Source organism: Protopterus annectens, chromosome 10.part0, assembly GCF_019279795.1.
Source record: "Protopterus annectens isolate FY-2018-M chromosome 10.part0, PAN1.0, whole genome shotgun sequence".
NCBI classification, from domain to species: Eukaryota; Metazoa; Chordata; order Ceratodontiformes; family Protopteridae; genus Protopterus; species Protopterus annectens.
The window spans coordinates 1031075811-1031095282 of record NC_056744.1 but is presented as its reverse complement, the minus strand read 5'-3'; positions in this window follow the sequence as shown (position 1 = coordinate 1031095282).

The following is a 19472-nucleotide window of genomic DNA, read 5'->3' as shown; positions in this document are numbered from 1 at the left end:
GTAGAAGAATCTTTGGAATCCATACAAAAAATATATATATGGCTACCTAACAGATGCATAATTCAGCAGAAGGTATGTGTGTGTGTGTGTGTGTGTGTGTGTGTGTGTGTGTGTGTGTGTGTGTGTGTGTGTGTGTGTGTGTGTGTGTGTGTGTGTGTGTGTGTGTGTGTGTGTGTGTCTATTTCAACTGATCTAATGTTCATAATTTCTATATTCAAAATATTGATGAAAAATATCTAAACTCAAAGTATCAACAAAAACTGAGCAAATTCAATCTCAATGATTTTTCAAAGCCCCCTCCCATACTTCATGTTACTTATGTGTACCAAATCTGAGGTTACAAATAAGGGCATATAGCCCTCCTTGCTATAACATCACTTTTATCAATATTTTGATATATATATATATATATATATATATATAGATATATATATATATATATATATATGGATCTACTTCTAATATTCGAAAGGCCATATCATCAAATTTCATTTTTACGAGATGAAAATGGTGAAAACATTGATTTTTTCCCAGGGCAAGTAAACACTTGTCCAAAAACTCCAATGAAACACACACCAGAGCAAAAAAAAAAAAAAAAACACCTAGGTGGTGGCTATGCCCTCCACCCCCCAATATATATGTATATATATATATATATATATATATATATATATATATAAAACCTTTTTCAAAGACCCTTGTATATGTTGAACACTTTCTTCTCTCACATTTATATCCAGACTATCTCAGCATGGTTGCAGACAGAAAGTTCATTATAAGGATGTAAGGAAATTTTCCTCTGGTGGCTCCAGTATATATTTTTCTACTACAACATAGCATCCGTCAGCCTAACTTTGACTTATGAAATTTTGTTGCTGGGAAGAAACATTCCATCTAAATTGTATCACAAAAATAGCTTTACTAGATTCTGTGGCCACCAAATGACGGATAATGGAAACCTGGAAAGAATGATTCTCATTTCTGTTTCATATGTAATGGTGGCTTTTCAGGAACTCATGACATTGGACCAAAAACCAGCTGCAGAACGTAGAGCAAAAAGCACAAACTTGTAGGAAAAACCACTTTAATAGCAAAAGCAAAGCTTTCGGGCAGAACCCTTCTTCAATACTAATACAATCAAGTCAGCATATTGAGAGCTTATATACAGGTCTAAAAACTCACATGATCAGCAGCCAATATTCATGTGATAACAGATCATAAAGTGCATACAACATAATGAAACTTTATAAAATCACTTAACAGTGTTACATAATTTAGTTAAAATTGGTTTTAAACTAACCTTGCTATTAATTCCTGGATGTGAATCAGCAGCTAATCTTAAAATCCATTCAAATTCCTTAGTCTCAAGGCGATTATTCAAATCTCCACCCCTGGCACTAGGACAGTTAAAATCAATAACTCTAAACTTAAATGAGTGTTCAGGGCCATGAGCACTAATATGCTTATATAGTGCATTATTTTCACAACATCGTCTGATTTCAGAATTATGGTCAATAACACGATCTTTCAGCTTACGAATAGTTTTACCTACATAAAATGAGGTGCAGGATTTACACGTAGCCAAATAAATAACACCTGAAGTGTTACAAGTGGCTGAAATTTTAAACTTGAATACTTGACCAGTACTAGGATGTGTGAACATATCACTACCATTTCCAAACATCTGTATACAAGCAATACAGTTAAAACACTGAAAAGTGCCATGCTTAGTAGCCAACGTCATAGGCTTAGGTTTATGAAAATCTTTATAACACAATAAACTTTTGATAGTCTTCATGTTTCTATAAGAAAAACATGGTTTATCACCCACAATAACTTTTATTTCGTCTGAGGCTAATAAAATTATCCAATTTCTTGAAATAATTTGTTTAACTAGGTTACTTCTTCTGTTAAAAGTAGTCATATATCTATCTGGAGTCATCTCTTTATTACTGTTATTATTTTTTTGTGATATAGTTGGCAAAATAGCATCCCCTTGAGTAAAGCTAATAGGTTTCAAGTAAGTCCTCCTAGCTTCTAAAATATCTGTTCTAAGCTTATCAAGTAGCTGAACATCGTAGCCACTCGAAATAAAATCAACTATCAAATCATCAAGTTGAGATTTAAATACATCATCATCTGTATTGAGCCTGCTTGTCCTAATAAATTGTGATTTTACCACACTTCTGAAGATATGTGGGGCATGCATACTACTGTAATACAAATATTTGCAACAACTAACTTCCTTCTTATAGACTGAAGTGCTAAGAATTCCATCATTCAGCTGAATTTTTACATCTAAGTAACACATTATATTTTCAGATACTTGCATCTTAAATTTCAGATAATCAGTTGTGGAATTCAAATAATCAACAAAAACATCCAGATCATGAAGTGCACCATTCCAAACAATGAAACAGTCATCTACAAATCATTGGTAGAAACTAATGTAGGTAGAAAGATTCATATTGCTGTACAGATATTTATGTTCCCATTGATAAAGGACTAAGTTGGCGTATCTGTTTGCCACTGAGGTACCCATAGCTATTCCTGTTAACTGTAAATATAAAGTTTCGTTAAACATAAAGATATTATTTTTTAAAACAACATCCATAAGACAACAAATGTTGTCAATGGATTTGTAGTCAGGGTTAGGTTGTGTTATTAGGAATTCCCTCAGAAGCTCAAGTCCGGCATCATTAGGAATGACAGTAAATAAAGATACGATATCAAGGCTAACCAAATAATGCTTTTTAGTTTTTATGTCAGACTCATTTCTAGTATACCATTGCTGTAACTTAGACAACAAATCATGTGTATCTTTAAGAATGGTATTACAATTAAGTAGGTGTGTTTGTAGCTGTTTGTGCAAGTAAACTGAAACAGGTTCTGTAATCCAGCCTCCACCTGAGACAATAGGTCTCATAGGTGGATTGTCCATAGACTTATGTATTTTTGGGATACCATACAGATGAGGTATCAAAGGACAAGGTACAGTTAAAAAATGAAACAAATCAAGGTCAATGTCACCATTAAGCTGAAGTTCAAATACTACCATATTGACATAACTCACACATTTCTTTACATCTGCATGTGTAACTATTTTAAATGCACTTTCATCATTCAAAAGTAAGGAAACAGCTGAAAAATATTTATCTCGGTCCATAATAACAGGCATACCACCTTTATCTGCTTGCTTTATTACAATGTCATTATTATTTTGTAAACTTTTAAGCGCTTCATATTCTGCAAAACTCAGATTAAAATTCTTATTCCTCATGGGCCGTAGATATAATTCTCTTATTTGTAGTTCACACACATCATGAAATGCATTCAATATGGGTGCATTAATTGGGATAAAAGTACTTCGTCATTTTAGACTATCTCCCATATAGTTAGATTTACCAAACATTAGTTTCAAACTCAAGTTCTGAACAAACAACTTTAAGTCAGTTAGTGCAGACACAACATTATCACTACAAGATGGTATAAATTTAAATCCTTTATCTAAAAGGGAGAGGTGAGCAGGATTTAGCTCAAATGATGATAAATTCAGTGCCACAACTACTTGTGACTTACTTTGTTGAGTCCTAAAGGGCTCTCGCTTTTACGTTTGTTTGTTAAGGATGCCTGTGCTGCATACAACCTTGCAGGTGAACCTCTAGACCTGGGTGATCTATTCACAACAGTTTCAGCGTGCTCCAGCTGAAACCGTTTATTAGTTAAATTCAAAGTTAGTTGTTGTGTCTTTTTGGTGGCTGTAGTGTTCGTGTTCACATTTAGACTACCATCACGCTTGTTCTTGCTTCCTGTGGGCGCACATGCACTGTTGGATGAGGAGCATGATAGCATAGGAACAGGCTCATTCGTAACCAGTGCTGGGGGTGTTCCAGATATTAAAGGTGTAGAAGGAAGATTGTTATTTGAAGAAATATTGTCAAAAGTGTCCAGGGAATCAAGTCCTTCTCTTACAGGAACTTTACGATAAGCAGTAGTACGCGAATTCTCAGTTCTGGGCCAAGAGAAGATATTCCCTTTTAAAAAATCACCTATGTCACGTTGGAGCTTCTGTGTTTTGGTAGCTTCCATCCTAACCTCAAAAGCTTGAATTCTATCAAGCATTTGCTGGTATAAAGATATAACCTTAGGAAATACAGTCATTTCTAAAATAGTATTCTTGAGTGCAAAAATTTCACGCTTATATTCTTCCTCGATTTTTATAAAGAAGTCATTCATTAAAGACATATAGTCTAAAGATAGCTTAATGTTCAACTCTTGCCATGATTTAAGTAATTCTGGAAAGGTATTGCCATATGAAGGCATTTTAAGGATCCTGAGTCCACGTGGGACAATGCCTTTATCAAGATATGCTAAGAAACTAAAATGTTGCCATTGCATCCTCTTAAATGCCATTACCTTTCTTTCCAGAAGTTGTAATACTCTATTTAATTCAGCAACATTGTCCAAATCAGCTGTAGGTTCAGATGCAGTATTCACTGCTTCTGTAAAGTTCAATAAAGGATTATTCTCCACATCAATAAGGGATCTGAGAGAGTTTAAATCCATTTATAATGTCAAAGATGACTACGGGCTGCAAGATAGACCTTGAAGTAGGTATTCCCAATGACAGCAAACGAAAGTAGACCAAAAACCAGCTGCAGAACGTAGAGCAAAAAGCACAAACTTGTGGGAAAAACCACTTTAATAGCAAAAGCAAAGCTTTCAGGCAGAACCCTTCTTCAATACTAATACAATCAAGTCAGCATATTGAGAGCTTATATACAGGTCTAAAAACTCACATGATCAGCAGCCAATAATCATGTGATAACAGATCATAAAGTGCATACAACATAATGAAACTTTATTAAATCACTTAATAGTGTTACATAATTTAGTTAAAATTGGTTTTAAACTAACCTTGCTATTAATTCCTGGATGTGAATCAGCAGCTAATCTTAAAATTCATTCAAATTCCTTAGTCTCAAGGCGATTATTCAAATCTCCATCCCTGGCACTAGGACAGTTAAAATCAATAACTCTAAACTTAAATGAGTGTTCAGGGCCATGAGCACTAATATGCTTATATAGTGCATTATTTTCACAACATCGTCTGATTTCAGAATTATGGTCAATAACACAATCTTTCAGCTTACGAATAGTTTTACCTACATAAAACGAGGTGCAGGATTTACACGTAGCCAAATAAATAACACCTGAAGTGTTACAAGTGGCTGAAATTTTAAACTTGAATACTTGACCAGTACTAGGATGTGTGAACATATCACTACCATTTCCAAACATCTGTATACAAGCAATACAGTTAAAACACTGAAAAGTGCCATGCTTAGTAGCCAACGTCATAGGCTTAGGTTTATGAAAATCTTTATAACACAATAAACTTTTGATAGTCTTCATGTTTCTATAAGAAAAACATGGTTTATCACCCACAATAACTTTTATTTCGTCTGAGGCTAATAACATTATCCAATTTCTTGAAATAATTTGTTTAACTAGGTTACTTCTTCTGTTAAAAGTAGTCATATATCTAGCTGGAGTCATCTCTTTATTACTGTACATTTTTTCTTGCTTTTTTAGAGGGGTGCAAACAAGATATTACATTTATGTAGTAAAAAGCAGCATAACCCACATAAATGTATAAATAAATAGTACTATGTATTGTTTTCAAGGAATGGGAGATCCTTACAAGCATTAAGATTAGAAGAGTGCAAAGGTTTTTTTTTTTTTGAAACTGAAAGAAATAGCCTGGTATTTCCTTTGTCAATCCACCAACCACCTTAAAATTCATATGTTTGATTTAATTTGTTTTGGCGTGTACTGAAAATTCATTTACTTTTAAGCATTTTTTAATGGAGTGATTGTACCAATACATTTACTAATCCAGTAGATTAAAAAGTAACCACAAATACTGATTTCACATGCAGGCAACAAAAGTAGCTGCAAAATGGGAACTGAAATATTATACCATGTTATTTCATGGCCTATAGGCATAAGACAAAGTTGTTGAAACCATCTAGAAAGGATATTAAAAACAACAAGAATGTATAGGGCCCCTTGAATGTCATTGATGTGGGCTCCTAATATTGCCATTTGCAGTACGTTATCACAAAACGTATGCTACCTACAACGTCACGGTTTAAAAGTAACTTTTGAATGTTTAAACATATCTATAACCAAAACTTTACACAACCAATCAAAACATTTTTTTCACATCACAAAAGTAACTGTCACTACATCAAAAGATATAAAAATATGTAACACACACACACTACAAATTTCTAAAGATGGTTTGGTTGTGTTACTAAATATATGGTTTGATTAAATAATTTCACTCTAGTAAATGCTATCTATAAAGTCTGCCCTCTTAAAAGCAGAAACAAACATTTATTTAGTGTTATGGTCATTTAACTCTTTTCCACGTGAGAACATTTCTTCTCTACTACTTCTTTTTGTGTCTACCTTGTTTTTGTAGTCCTACTTACCGAATTCCAACAATTCCAAATTAGACTGCAATGCTAACATAGCATTGAAACCATCAATGTTATGTCTGATCCAACTAAATCAATTCTCACAAATGTACAGCAGTCATTTAATATGTGCCTTTTGCTGTACAACTAATGGAAGATGTTATATACTTTTGATAGGTGAAGCATCTTACATTTAAGTATTTTACCTTTCTTTAATTTTCTCTGCTTTTTCCTCTACTAGTTATATTTACATACAACTTTTAACTCATGTACCATTAATTTACGTTAAATAAAATTTTGAAGTCAGTGTTATAGTCTTGTTATTCTGCTTTATGTTTTTGGCTGAAATGTGTTATAAATTTTCTCATTTGTGCCAGCCATGGGTTCATCAAATGTCATGTGAAGGCTGGGCGAAATTAATTGATATACATACAAATAGACTTCAAAATACTGAAACAATGCTTTTCAGATTAATAAAAAGGCAGTTTCTGCATATTAATTTATAAAAAAACAAGGTTTCAATGGAAAAAAAAAATTATAATTTTGGTCAAACTTTTTGGAGAAACATTTTATAACAAAACTAGGAGAAAATATCACATTATGCCTGATCTGCTTTATCTGGGTGACTTTATTTTTTATTTAGTTAGTTAGTTAGTCATTAATCTTGGCAGACCTAACTGATCCATTTCCTTATATACTGCCTTTTTTCTGAATACCTGCCCTGGCTATATTGCACACAGATAAGACAAACACAGCATTTTTTTACATTTTCTGACAAGTGTCAGTCTATTCTTATTTACTAATCTAGCGACAATATCACCTCTGCATGCCAGCTACTTGTTATTATGACTTCACATAGTTTCATTTTATTTCACTGTTTATGTGCTCTATTGACTCATCTGGTCTTTGAGCAGGCTGATGCTGAAAGCTTCACTAGTAGCAGTATATCTCAAATGTGCTGTCCTCCACAAATCTACTTCCATGGTCACTCAGCCAAGGCAATCCATCACATTGTCTGACATGTCCATTCTGTATCTGTCAGCTGTGCCTCTGTTCTCACACTGCAGAATTCCACTGTTCTACCAGTGTTTATCTTTAAGAGTGTCATTGTTCACTGTTCCATCACTCGATGAAGCACGCTGAAAGACTGAGATACACAAACAAGCTTTTATATAGATCATGTGCATCTAGTTTCAGGAAGAGTTGGATGTTTACTGACAACTTAATTTTATTCATGTCCAGGTAACAAATAATCATGCATACCATAAGCCTTTTAAAGTAACCTAAAGCAAAACCACAATCGGTACACTATAACATAAATTGTCCTCAATCTACCTGGTATTCCTCCATTCCTCTTCATCTTTTACCCCCGCCCCATCCTTCTGACCAACTCCCATTCCCCTGATATATATCCCAAAGTTCTACTACCATATAACCACTGCCAAGGACATTATCTTTCACCCCATCTCCCTGATTTAAATGATCTAAAGTGAAAGAAAATTATGCAGCAAATATATAAATTAGTTTAGAATCACTTCAGAGTATTAGAGCTAATGTTAAAATACAAGTATGCTAGACTGTACAATAAAAGGTTTTCCAGCAGGTATCTATACGAACACTGTATTTTAGCACAAAATTGGCATAGCTACCATTCAGAGGTGATGGCTGTGACAGATTTCTTGAAATTCTGAACATGTGAAATAACTTTGGCTGAGTTCACTAAGTTACATTTAATAAGATTTAGACAAGGCTTACCACGGACTGAAATGCAATATAATTATGTTTTACATATATGAATAAACAGGATGCATTGAGAAGTGCTGAAAAGAAATGGGTTTTGTTTCCTTCATATCATTTGCTTGTTTTAGGTCTCACTGGAGTTCTCATCCTGACCTGCATTTCCTGGTAAACAAATCATTACTATCATAGAAGTTCTGTAAATAAATTTCCTTGGGTCATTATAACAGCTTTCTAACAAGTACAAACAAACAACATGTCAAAAAGTCAATAGTTCTATACTGCAAACAGATGGCTGAGCTATCATGCTTATTCCATGCTGTTTCTGTTCTGTTCTGTTTCCTTGATTTCTTGTAACACAAAAGGCCACATGGTTAAAATGTACTGCTGTAGAGAAAATAATGATCCCATAGAGAGAAATATTTAAAACAAAAGCCTAGTACTTCTCTAAAGTCAGCAGAAAGTGCAAGTGTGTGTGCATGTATGTGTGTGTGTGTGTGTGTGTGTGTGTGTGTGTGTGTGTGTGTGTGTGTGTGTGTGTGTGTGTGTGTGTGTGGTGTTTTCTTACCTGCCAACTATCCCTGATTTTGCAGAATTTTTCAATTGCCTTACATTTTTGCTGTCTCTCATACAGTTTTGGATGAGTTGATTACAGTCTCATTAATGCCAGCCATTCAAGTGTTATACCTCTTATTGTTCAGAAAATACATGTTGATGCAAAACCTCTTAAGTGAGTTAGAGTAATATTTAAAAAAATGCCCTAAGGTTGGGCTTTTGCCCTACCATTAATTTTGTTTTTATTCTCTTGGGCAAAGAATTAAGAGGTATGGTGTGTTTGATGCCCATGGTGAAATTCTATAAATTTTCTGACAGCCTGATGTTAGAAATATTAGAAGCTGAGTAAACAGCACAATTCAGTAGCAATTCTCTTACAGCAAAACTTAATTAGGTACTTTTCCATTATCGGGACAACAGGTCTAAAGCACACTTGGAATCTTAGCACTTCTTACATGGTTGATCGGGTTTGTCCCACCCACACCAGGCCAATGGTCTGTTGTCAGAAAGGACCTCCAAATACCCCTGAATATTATACTTAAAATGATATTATAATGTTATATTTATGAACATTGTACTGCCTTTCTATTGCATCCTTGGTAGATTTCACAGACAATTAATCAAAAACTTAAGACAACGTTAGGTCTCGGATGTGGATAAATATGGTCTTAACCTGTAGAAAGCCAACTGACAGTGAATAAAATAATAGCTAAATAAGGGATGACAGTGCCAAATGAAACAACTCTTATCTCAGAGAAATTCTCCATCAACTTACTGGTTTTAAACATTACCATTGCAGTGTTCTTATCTTTCTTTTGTGTTCCTTCTTTTCATATAGGTGTAAACCCTCCTAAATACGTTAGACACTTTCACTCTCAGCAGATCTCAGAAAGTGTTGATACGAGCTCTACAGGTTAAAAGGTGCTGCATCTGGTTTGCTATCATTTTTTTTTATTATTTTCCGCCTTGCTGGTTTGTACACTAAGGAGCTGAGGAAAGATTTCATTTCCCAGCATCCTTTTTTTTACAATGGGATGCAGAAGAGTATTAACACATTTACAAAATATTCCAAATCTGAATGCATTTAAACCACATACATCCAAGTTGTAGCTTTCACTAAGACAGATATAAAAATGGAAAGTGTTGATTTGTTTGAATATGTAACGAGAATGAAAAATACAAGCAGGAGAGAAAAAAGGTAGTTTTCCGTTATCAGCAAAATTACAAAATCCTCGAGGTGATATAATCCAAGCTATATAACATATCACTCCTTCTCAACTGTCAGTACACAGAAATGTTTCTGCTTATGCCAGCCTATGTATTTGTAAAAGTATCCACTTCAACCCTCAACAGCAATATACAGTACAGAGTTCTATTAGACCTGTTGCCCCAATAACGGAAAAGTACCCTTAATTATAAAGGCCACAAATTCAGACACCTTTTATCTGAAGATATATAATCTATACTCAGGAACCTATATCCACATTTATCCTGAAGATGGTGGTTTCTCACATCTCAGGAGCCTCCAGTCACCTTTACTTTGAGCTACCTATGAATATAACAGATAGAGCGTATTCACTACCCGGTGTACCCAAATTATTTCTGGCTATGGCTCATTGTAAATTTTTTGCTGGTGGTTCAGACACATTAGAATATCTTGATATCAAAATTCTGTCTGGAGCAATTACCTCCAAGTGTGTGCTGATATTTTCTCTGCATCACAGGAAGGCACAGAGGGGAAACACAAGGGGGTGCCCATTATCTATCTGCTTTCATGGTACACCTGATGATGAAACGTGTAATTCCCATACTCTACTAGGAATGCCAACTTCAGTGACTGCCCAACCAGTCCCCACTGCAAGTGGCAATGCCCTTGTCAGCCATGTAATGACTCAAATGTATTAGTCTCTCTTAATCCAAAGACAGAAATAAAGTAGCACTGAACTGTAAGATGTTCAGCGTGCAACATGTAGATGGTGGTGGTTTGCCACCAAACAGAAATCAGAGAGACAGATGAAGAGAAGGAAAGACGGACACAGAAAAAGAAACAATGTATGTTCTAATACAGCAATAAAGATAAACGGTACTCAAGTACTGACATACCTGCTAGTGCTATGTCAGCTCTGCCTTTGACATTTGAAAAAAAGTCTGCCATCTGTCTATTTATAGATAGATAGACATATAGGTAGATATGCATTCTAATGAGATGCAAAAAGAGGCCCTTAGTATGACATCCAGTATCCCCTTACATAGCATAGCACATTTTTTATAACCCATGTAGACTCTGGACTCCTGATATTACTCTCTTTCTGCTTCTCGCATAGAGCAATCGGCTACAATTGAAGTGGCAAACTTTCGGTTGCCTTTTTTTTTTTCCTTCAGGACTGCCACGGCCAATTTATTTTCTTTTTCTTTTTCACACAGCTAGATAAGAAAAAACTGTCTCTTCTTCTTCTTCTTCTGGATATTTTTTTATTTTTATCCACAAAAAAAAAAAAACAATTTTCTAAATAAATGATGTTGCCATCATTTTTTATTCCTTTAACTGTGTTTCTTATGTTATCACTTGTGCTTCCTTAATTTTCTTTCCAGCTTCCTTTTGTTTTCTTTTACATATATTTCTGTCTTCCTGATTCAGTGTGATGCAAAGCAATTTTATTACTAAATCCTGCTGATCCATTAAGCTATACTTTTACTTTTCCGAAATACAGCTAAATTAACAGTGATCTTTCTTTTACTTTTTCCCCCTTTGTATTTCTGCTGTCTAGGGCTAATTCTATACATAATTTTACCTTGATGTTCCAGGTACTATCCCTAGCAGTGGCAGGTCAGGAACATGGAGGGGGTGAGGAAAGCAGCCTACACTGTCATATATGCTATCCTTAACTGTGTTTTTTTGCTTTATTTCCCCTATTTCCTTTGTCTCTTCTCCCATCTCACTCCCACCCTGCACTAGTTTTATTTTTATTTTATTTTCCTGTTTCCTTAGCATGATGCTACTCATTTTATATTCATCTTTATACCACAACTGAAACTATTTCTATCTCAGAACTACATAATTACTGTCTGATATTCAAAACAGTATATGGCCAACAAGCATTCTGATACAGTGCGCTTTATTTTCCGGTTGATTTATTAAACAGTTGCATGGAAAAGGCCCATAGGGTACGGCTTCTAAAACTATCTGTAACTCTGTGGAACATAACTGAAAGTCCAGCAACTTCAGAAAATAAAGTTTGTCTGTTGTTAGAGACCATGGTACTTGGGCTGATAATTCCCTCTCCTTTGATCATCATGTAACAGTGGCAGTCAGGAAGGCCTTCTGCTTAGTGTAGCTGATTACAAAGGGGATACCTTCCAGATCCAGAGAGGTCTATACCCCATTATATTCAGAATTGATTAAGCCAGTTATTGAATACACCATTCCCTTTGGGATGACTCTCACAAGGCGTATCAAACAAGTAGGAAAAACTCAAAGTTTCCTAAATAAGAGGATCACTGGCTTAAAAAGACATAAGCCACTAGAAAAGACTTTAACTGTCACTTTATTCGGTAATTTACAGACTTCAGGGGTGAGGTCTATGCTTTGCCTTCTGAGCCATTATAGACCCAGTGGTCCTGGTTCTTTTGCATCTCCATAAATTTAACAGTTCCACAAATACCAGAACAAGGGGTCTTAATCATCAGCAGTAAATAAATAAAACAAGGTTGAGAGAAAGGTTCATTACACAACATCTTCCATACCTCTGAAATATACTTCCTTTATAAATTAAGCAGTTTGATACATTATCTTCCTTCAAACAGGAACTGGGTGATTGAACGGGTAGTCACAAATTCGTTCTGGGCTTCATTGGTCTAGCCCTCCTTGATAGAGTTGGTAGAGTCTAAGGGTAGGTACTGACAAGGTGTAAAGGGTCAGAAGACTCATTTGCCTTGTATTTTGTATGATCCTGTGATCTTATGATCCTATATATGTCAGGTGCAGGGATCTCTGAATCCAATTCTCTGCTGAAAAACAGATAACTCACACCAGCATCCTGAAGAATTTTCAGTGTCACACCCCATCCATGGTAGTACACTATTCTCTCTTTCTCTGTGCCCCTCAGTCTGCTCCAAGACTTTTTCACACTAACCTTTTGCTTTAAAGCTGTACATGTTCTCTGTAGTTCTCCCTTCTTCCACACCATTTCCTTATTTTGCAGGGCTTGCTTCTACTTGGGATTCCTTTGATCTAATCTGTACTCTAGGTAAACAGTGCCCTCCATCTTTGTTGGGCATCATTATATGGGCACAAACTTCCATTTTTGGAGACAGTTATCCATACTTCATTGCAACTAAGGACCTCTATAGTATCCCCAGGATTATGTGTTCCCATTTCTTTTTTAGCATGTAGACCGGGTGGGGTAGGTCTATCCTGACTATTTCACTGTATTGATTTAGTTTGCTTATTAGGGTTTGTACAGGACTCCTTACTGTTGTTTCGTCTCACTGTTGCATAAGATATCTAAAATATAAAGAAGTCCTTCCCAATTTTGCATCAGGATTTAGGAAAAGGTACCATAACAATCAGCTGTAGGACTTTCCCAGACTGAGTCTGTATCTCCATCTGTGTTACTGGGTACTTTCCTTATCATCCACCATGATTATACATTTCTTTAATGTTGTGGTGCCATACTAACGAAGCATTGAGCTGTCTTAGTGAGTAGTTGCTTGGTCACATTCCATAACTTCCTCTACCCTGTCATCCTTCCTATTAGACTGAACAAGGTTTCTATTTTGGAATTCCCTTCACAACACTTAGTCCTGTGACCCTCTCTTCCCAAAGTTTAAAGCAGATGCAGTCCCCTTTACTTTATTCACAGACCTGTAAATACTTTAATTATAGGATTCTTTATATAGATTCTTGTCATCATCTAGTGCTACTAAATCTTTTACCATCCTGCGGGGCTGCCTGACATACCTACTTCTTAACTAATGCCAGTAAAGTCATCATAGTTTTCTTAGTAAAGTACTCATTTAGAAACAAGCCATAATTTAAGAATATGCTTTATATCAAATAACTATACCTTGTTTTTCATAATTTAATTAGTTTTTATCCCTTTGGGAACAAGCCCAGTTGAACTTGACATACTTCTTTTTCTGAGATGACTCCTACTTGCACTAACAATTTTTTTATTTTCTTTTTCAAAGCCACTACCGTCTGAGTTTTGAATGTACAATGCTAGGATTCTTGCCCATCTGCTACTGTCCCAGCCTTCTTGAATGACTATCCATTCCAAATCCTCTGCACTGCTAATTTGCTTTAGAAGGATCATTGCTATTGGTTGAGCCAAGGACATGGCTGATGTCACCATCCTCTCTGAACGTGTAGCAAATATCTGGAGAAGCTACAAGACTCATTGTGAAACCTCTCCGATAGGTATACCGCCAGTTGATCCTCTACTGATTCCCTGCTTAGTCATGCACAGCTTCTCTGTCAACAGGTTATGGGGGAATAAGATCTCTCTGGCCACAGTAGATAGAAAAAGAAGTGAGCTGCTCAATGCATTTAACAGATGTGATGAATGAAGTAGAAAGTACACTTGGTGTCTTCCAAAATGAGATAAATATTATTAAGACAACATAAGCAGGCTTAACTTTTGCCAAATACTGGTAACACAGAACTGTGTGTACAACATTGCAAACAGAATCAGACTATTTATTACGTTCACGGTTACAACAGAAAACACATGTTTGGGTTACCAGTCTCTCTGAGTGCAGTCCTTTATAAACAATCCCAAATGGAAAAATCTTTCAGAACAATGTTTTCCTGGACTGACAGCCTTCACATACAGGTCTATGGAATTAAAAAGTATTATTCAAACTCAAAAGCCTCTCACTGTATTGAAGATAATGAAACAAATGTTTATCAAGGTTCTTTCAGTACAGCAGAAGTAACCTCAAAGTACCTTGCAACCAGATCCTTTCCTGGTAAAATGAAAACATTTCTTGGGATCATACTTCTCAACTGTCCCTGATTTTGACTTGAATTTTGGCTCTGTCCCTCTTAACCCTCCTGCAACTAATGACTTTTGGAGGAAAGGTAACGAATTCCATTTAATGAATAATGACAATAACTAAGAGTTACAGACTTCTTTTACTTCAGAAAGTGTGTATTAATTCATATACTCTGATTCTGTCAGTGTCTCAAGGTAATAGCACTAATATTTTAAAAGTGTCCCTGATTTCTTCTGAATTTGTCCCTGATACTGTTGAAATTTGTCCCTGATTGGTTGAGAGCTATGCTTGGGATAATCATATTAGAACTGACCTCACCTGCCTTAGATAGTCTCTGCCTTTACTTTGGGCACTTTCAGAAGTAGTGCAGACTCCTCTGGACTTCCATTGACTATTGTCCTCTCAAACATGCCTTATCCCTAATAGAAGCAGGTCACCATCAGTTACATTCCTATCTGGAAATCAGGTACTCTAGTGTAAAGTGGTAAAGTGGTCAGCTCCCAGGATTTTCCTTTAATGTCTTTATTCTGAACTTGCCTCCTGTATGATTCTGTTTCACTCAAGTACCCCCTATTTGTCCCCAAGTTAGTGTCTTTGTGCACAACTACCCTACCATTACCTTGCTATTACCCAGCCTAAGGTTTAATTTACTTACCACAGGATCAATCTAGGAGTCAGATGAGACTGATAAGACAGCAATAGAGTAAGTTACCAATATGCTATGTTATGCTATTTTTAATTTCTCCAAGTCTTTTAGGTTTCTAATACCATGATGGGAATGGACCACATTCCTAAGTCAGAGTATGATTAAAGTTCATAAAATTAGTACAGTTTCAATCACTTGATGTTAGAAGTGCTCTTCACAGCACCCGCAATGTGCCCAGTAAGGACTCCTTCTGCAATTCATATGGAGTTACATGTGTCAGTAGCATATCTAAGTATGATTGTAAATTATTTTTTATAAGACCATTGCTGCTACTACTATTGGAACTATCTGGGTATCCTTCTTCCACACTGCCCTTGTTTCTGCCTGCAAATCCTGGTATTTTATGACTTTGTGTATCTCTATACGTAAGACACTACAGTCAATGGGTGTAGCAATTTCACTGATCAATACTACTTCTGTCGTCTTTTCATGAATTACTATATCTGGTTTTCTCACATCTATTTTTGAACCTTTGGTAATGGGTGTTCCCATGTGATATAAACTTCATCATTTTTTATAATGCTTTGTGGCTCATGTTTCCAGTGTTTTTCAGCTACTTCAATATTATAACATTTGCACAATTCCCAGTGCAGCAGGCTTGCTGCATTATTATGTCTTTCAATATAGAGTCCTTCTGCCATCAGTATATCAAAACCATCAAGAAGATATGTGACTGTTTCCAATTCTGTTTTACAAAACCTACATTGGTCTGTTTCTCCCACATGTTGAATGGACTTTGTAAACCAACGTGTACATAGTATACTATCTTGGGCGACCAATATTAACCTTTCATCCTTTGGTTTAAATTCACCTCTCCTTAAGCACTCCTACATTCGATCCTTATCAACATGAGGTTGTTCCAAGGGTTTTCTATACTGGCAACTATATTTACACATTTTCCACATTTCTTGCCTTCTCATCTGATCCTTCACCTTATATTCTTTCTTTTGTTTTTTTGGCACATGCAGTTGCTGCCTGATTTTTATCTACTTCTGCTTTGATTTCCATTCTCACTTAATGCTGATATGCTTCTGCTAAACTAAGCAGGGAAGTCATCTTAGACTTATTCTCCTCATGTTTCAAAACTTTATTTTTCAGTCTTGTGAGTTCAGCAGATATGCATGCAGCCTTCGATTGCAGCTCTATATATGTAATCAGTTTCCAGGAGGCCCATACCTCCTTCAGAATGGAGAATATATAATCTTGCTATACACTGATTTTAATAAATCATGAAGCATCCTTCTTGTTTTCCTGTCCAGCCTATCCAACACCTTTTGGGGCCAGTCAATCACTTCAAAACATAAAATTAGGACAGGAACAGAAAATTTGTTTATAGCTTGGACTTTGTTCCTAGATGTCAACGCTGTTTTCAGTATTAATTTTAGTCTTCTAAAATATTCCTTACTAATTTTTATTTGCATTTGTTCATGTTTTATTGTAGATCATTCATCAATACCCAAATACTTATGCACTTCCTCTTGATCAAGTTCTTTTATATCACATTCTTGTCCCAAACTGAATTTTCTATGTGCTGCAGTTTTCCTTCTTAAAAGATTGCTTTTGCACATTTATTAAGACCAAATGACATTCTAGCATCAGAAAAGTTTTTGACCACTTGCAGTTGTACTTTCAGTTCCTCATATGATGATCTATACTGTTTTAAGTCATCTACAAAAAGAAGATGAGAAGCCTTTATACATTGTTGTTTTATGGGAGCCAATTTATTGCCAAGACCTAATCTATTAAGAACGTAGCTTAATGGGTTAAGTGCAAGAGAAAACAGCAGTGGTGACAAAATGTCATCCTGGAATATCCCCCTTTGAATTTTTATCCCCGGAATAATAATTTGTCCTTTATCATGGCTTAACTGCAGAGTGGTTTGCCACTGTTTCATGGTTGCTGTAGTATAACCAATCAGTGTAGGGTATATCTTATACATTTTTAACCACTCTTTTATCCATGAATGTGAGATACTGTCAAGTGCTTTTTTGTAGTCTATCTATGCCATACTTAGATTATTCCCCTTTTTACATTCTCCATAAAGGATTTATTTAACAACAAATGATCCTTTGTTCCATATGACTTTCATTACCCTTTTGTTTTATTGCCATGATTGAGTTTTCTTCTAAATTACTATAAAGTCTGTTTGCATCAGTTCCAGTGTATAGTTTATACGTCGTCGGAAGGCAAGTTGTTGGTCTATAGTTTTTAGGATAGCTTGCAGGTTCGCTCTTAAGTAGGAGTATTGTTTTTCTTGTTGTTAACCAGGCTGGTCTCTGTTTGGGGTGTGCATATAAATAGTTGGCTAAATCTTCATGTAAAGATGTTAATACTTTTAGCCAGAAGCTAGGTACTGCATCTAGCCATGGGGTTTTCCAATTAGGAGATTTTCTTTAACTTTGTTTTAATCTCTCCGGCCATTACTTCAAATGTACAGGACATGAAATGGGATGAACTTTTTATTCTTTCTTTTACTTCTTCTATCCATTTAAGATCTGTGTTATGCTCTACAGGATTTTCATAGACATTTATCCAAAATGTATCTATTTCTTCTTTTTTTGGTGGTGTTTCAATTCCTTTTGCTTTATTTCCCAATTTTCTATAAAATTTGTTTGGATCATCAGCAAATTGCTTATTTTGTACTTTTCCTTTATATTTATCTGTATATTTTCTAAGTTTTTTTGCCTGTGCTGATAGTGCATGATAGATCCTGATCTGTTCTGATACTGTGCATTGCTTTTATCATGTGTCTCTCTCTAAGTATTTTTGTTGATCTTTTCCCCCTTCTGTACTCTTCTAACAGTGACACTTGTCTTAATTACTTTACAGTTTTCTCTGTTTGATACTTCCATGATGGCAATCGATTTCTCCCCTTTCTTTCCCTTAATACTCTTTGTTTTTGTGTTGACTTTATCTGTTATTAATTTAGCTGCCCAGTAATATACTTCTGTTATATTGCATTAACCTCTATGGGCAGTCCTAATTACTATGTTCATTTGTTTTTTCAAACTTTTAACTTTTTGGATTTTATTGATTTTCTGTAGTCTATTTCTTTCATTGATCTTAATATGTCTGCCCATCTCTTAGATCATTTTCTTCAAAACTGAGAGCACATTCTTTGTTCGCTGTTTCTTGTGGGCATTCTATAGAAAGTTCCTGAGCATATTCCTGTACCACATTCTCTTCAGTTTCATCCAGTGTCATCTGTTTCTCTTTCATATGGGAACACTCTGGCCTATCAATCCACACCATTAACTGTGTCAGAGTTGCCACAGTTTCTTGTTCCTTTCCTTACTGTGCAACTCCAGCTGAACATTTGTACTGGTTTCCTATGGAAGATTCCAAAGTATATTCATATGGCAAATGGCCTATGTTGTAGGATAGATAGACAGAGTGAAAAATATTTAGATTGAGATATTTTCTCTGCTCCTCAGTGTACAGCTTCTCCCCATCCTCCTTCAGGTAAGTTTTCAGTTAACCATCAGCTCTACTAGGCCCAATTGCTCCTAAGTTGTGTATTCTGTTTTGTATGGATTTTTACCTCTAACTAGAACAATAATATTGGGTGGTAATTACTGGTACAATATCTATCCTTTCCTAGTTTACCACCCAGAAGAAACACATGCGAACACAGGGAGGACATGCAGACTCCACACAGAAGGCACCCCAACTGAGAATTGAACTGGAGAACCTCTTGCTGTGAGGTGGCAATGCAAACCACTCTACTACTGCACCCTCCAAATATGTTACTAATACCTCACCTGCTAGCCCCAAAAATGGCTTGCAAAAGTCAGGTGTCATACCATCTGAAACAGGCACTTTTGCTTTGGAGCATTCATCGTTAACTATATAACAAGGATATGTCCTTTTTTAACCAATGATAATCTTTATTAGGCAGCCTCTTGATATTAATTTTAGACAAAAAATGGAAACACTCAGCATAAAAAACTATTTTCACTGATAAATGTGTGTGCCCATAATCCCTGTAAAAT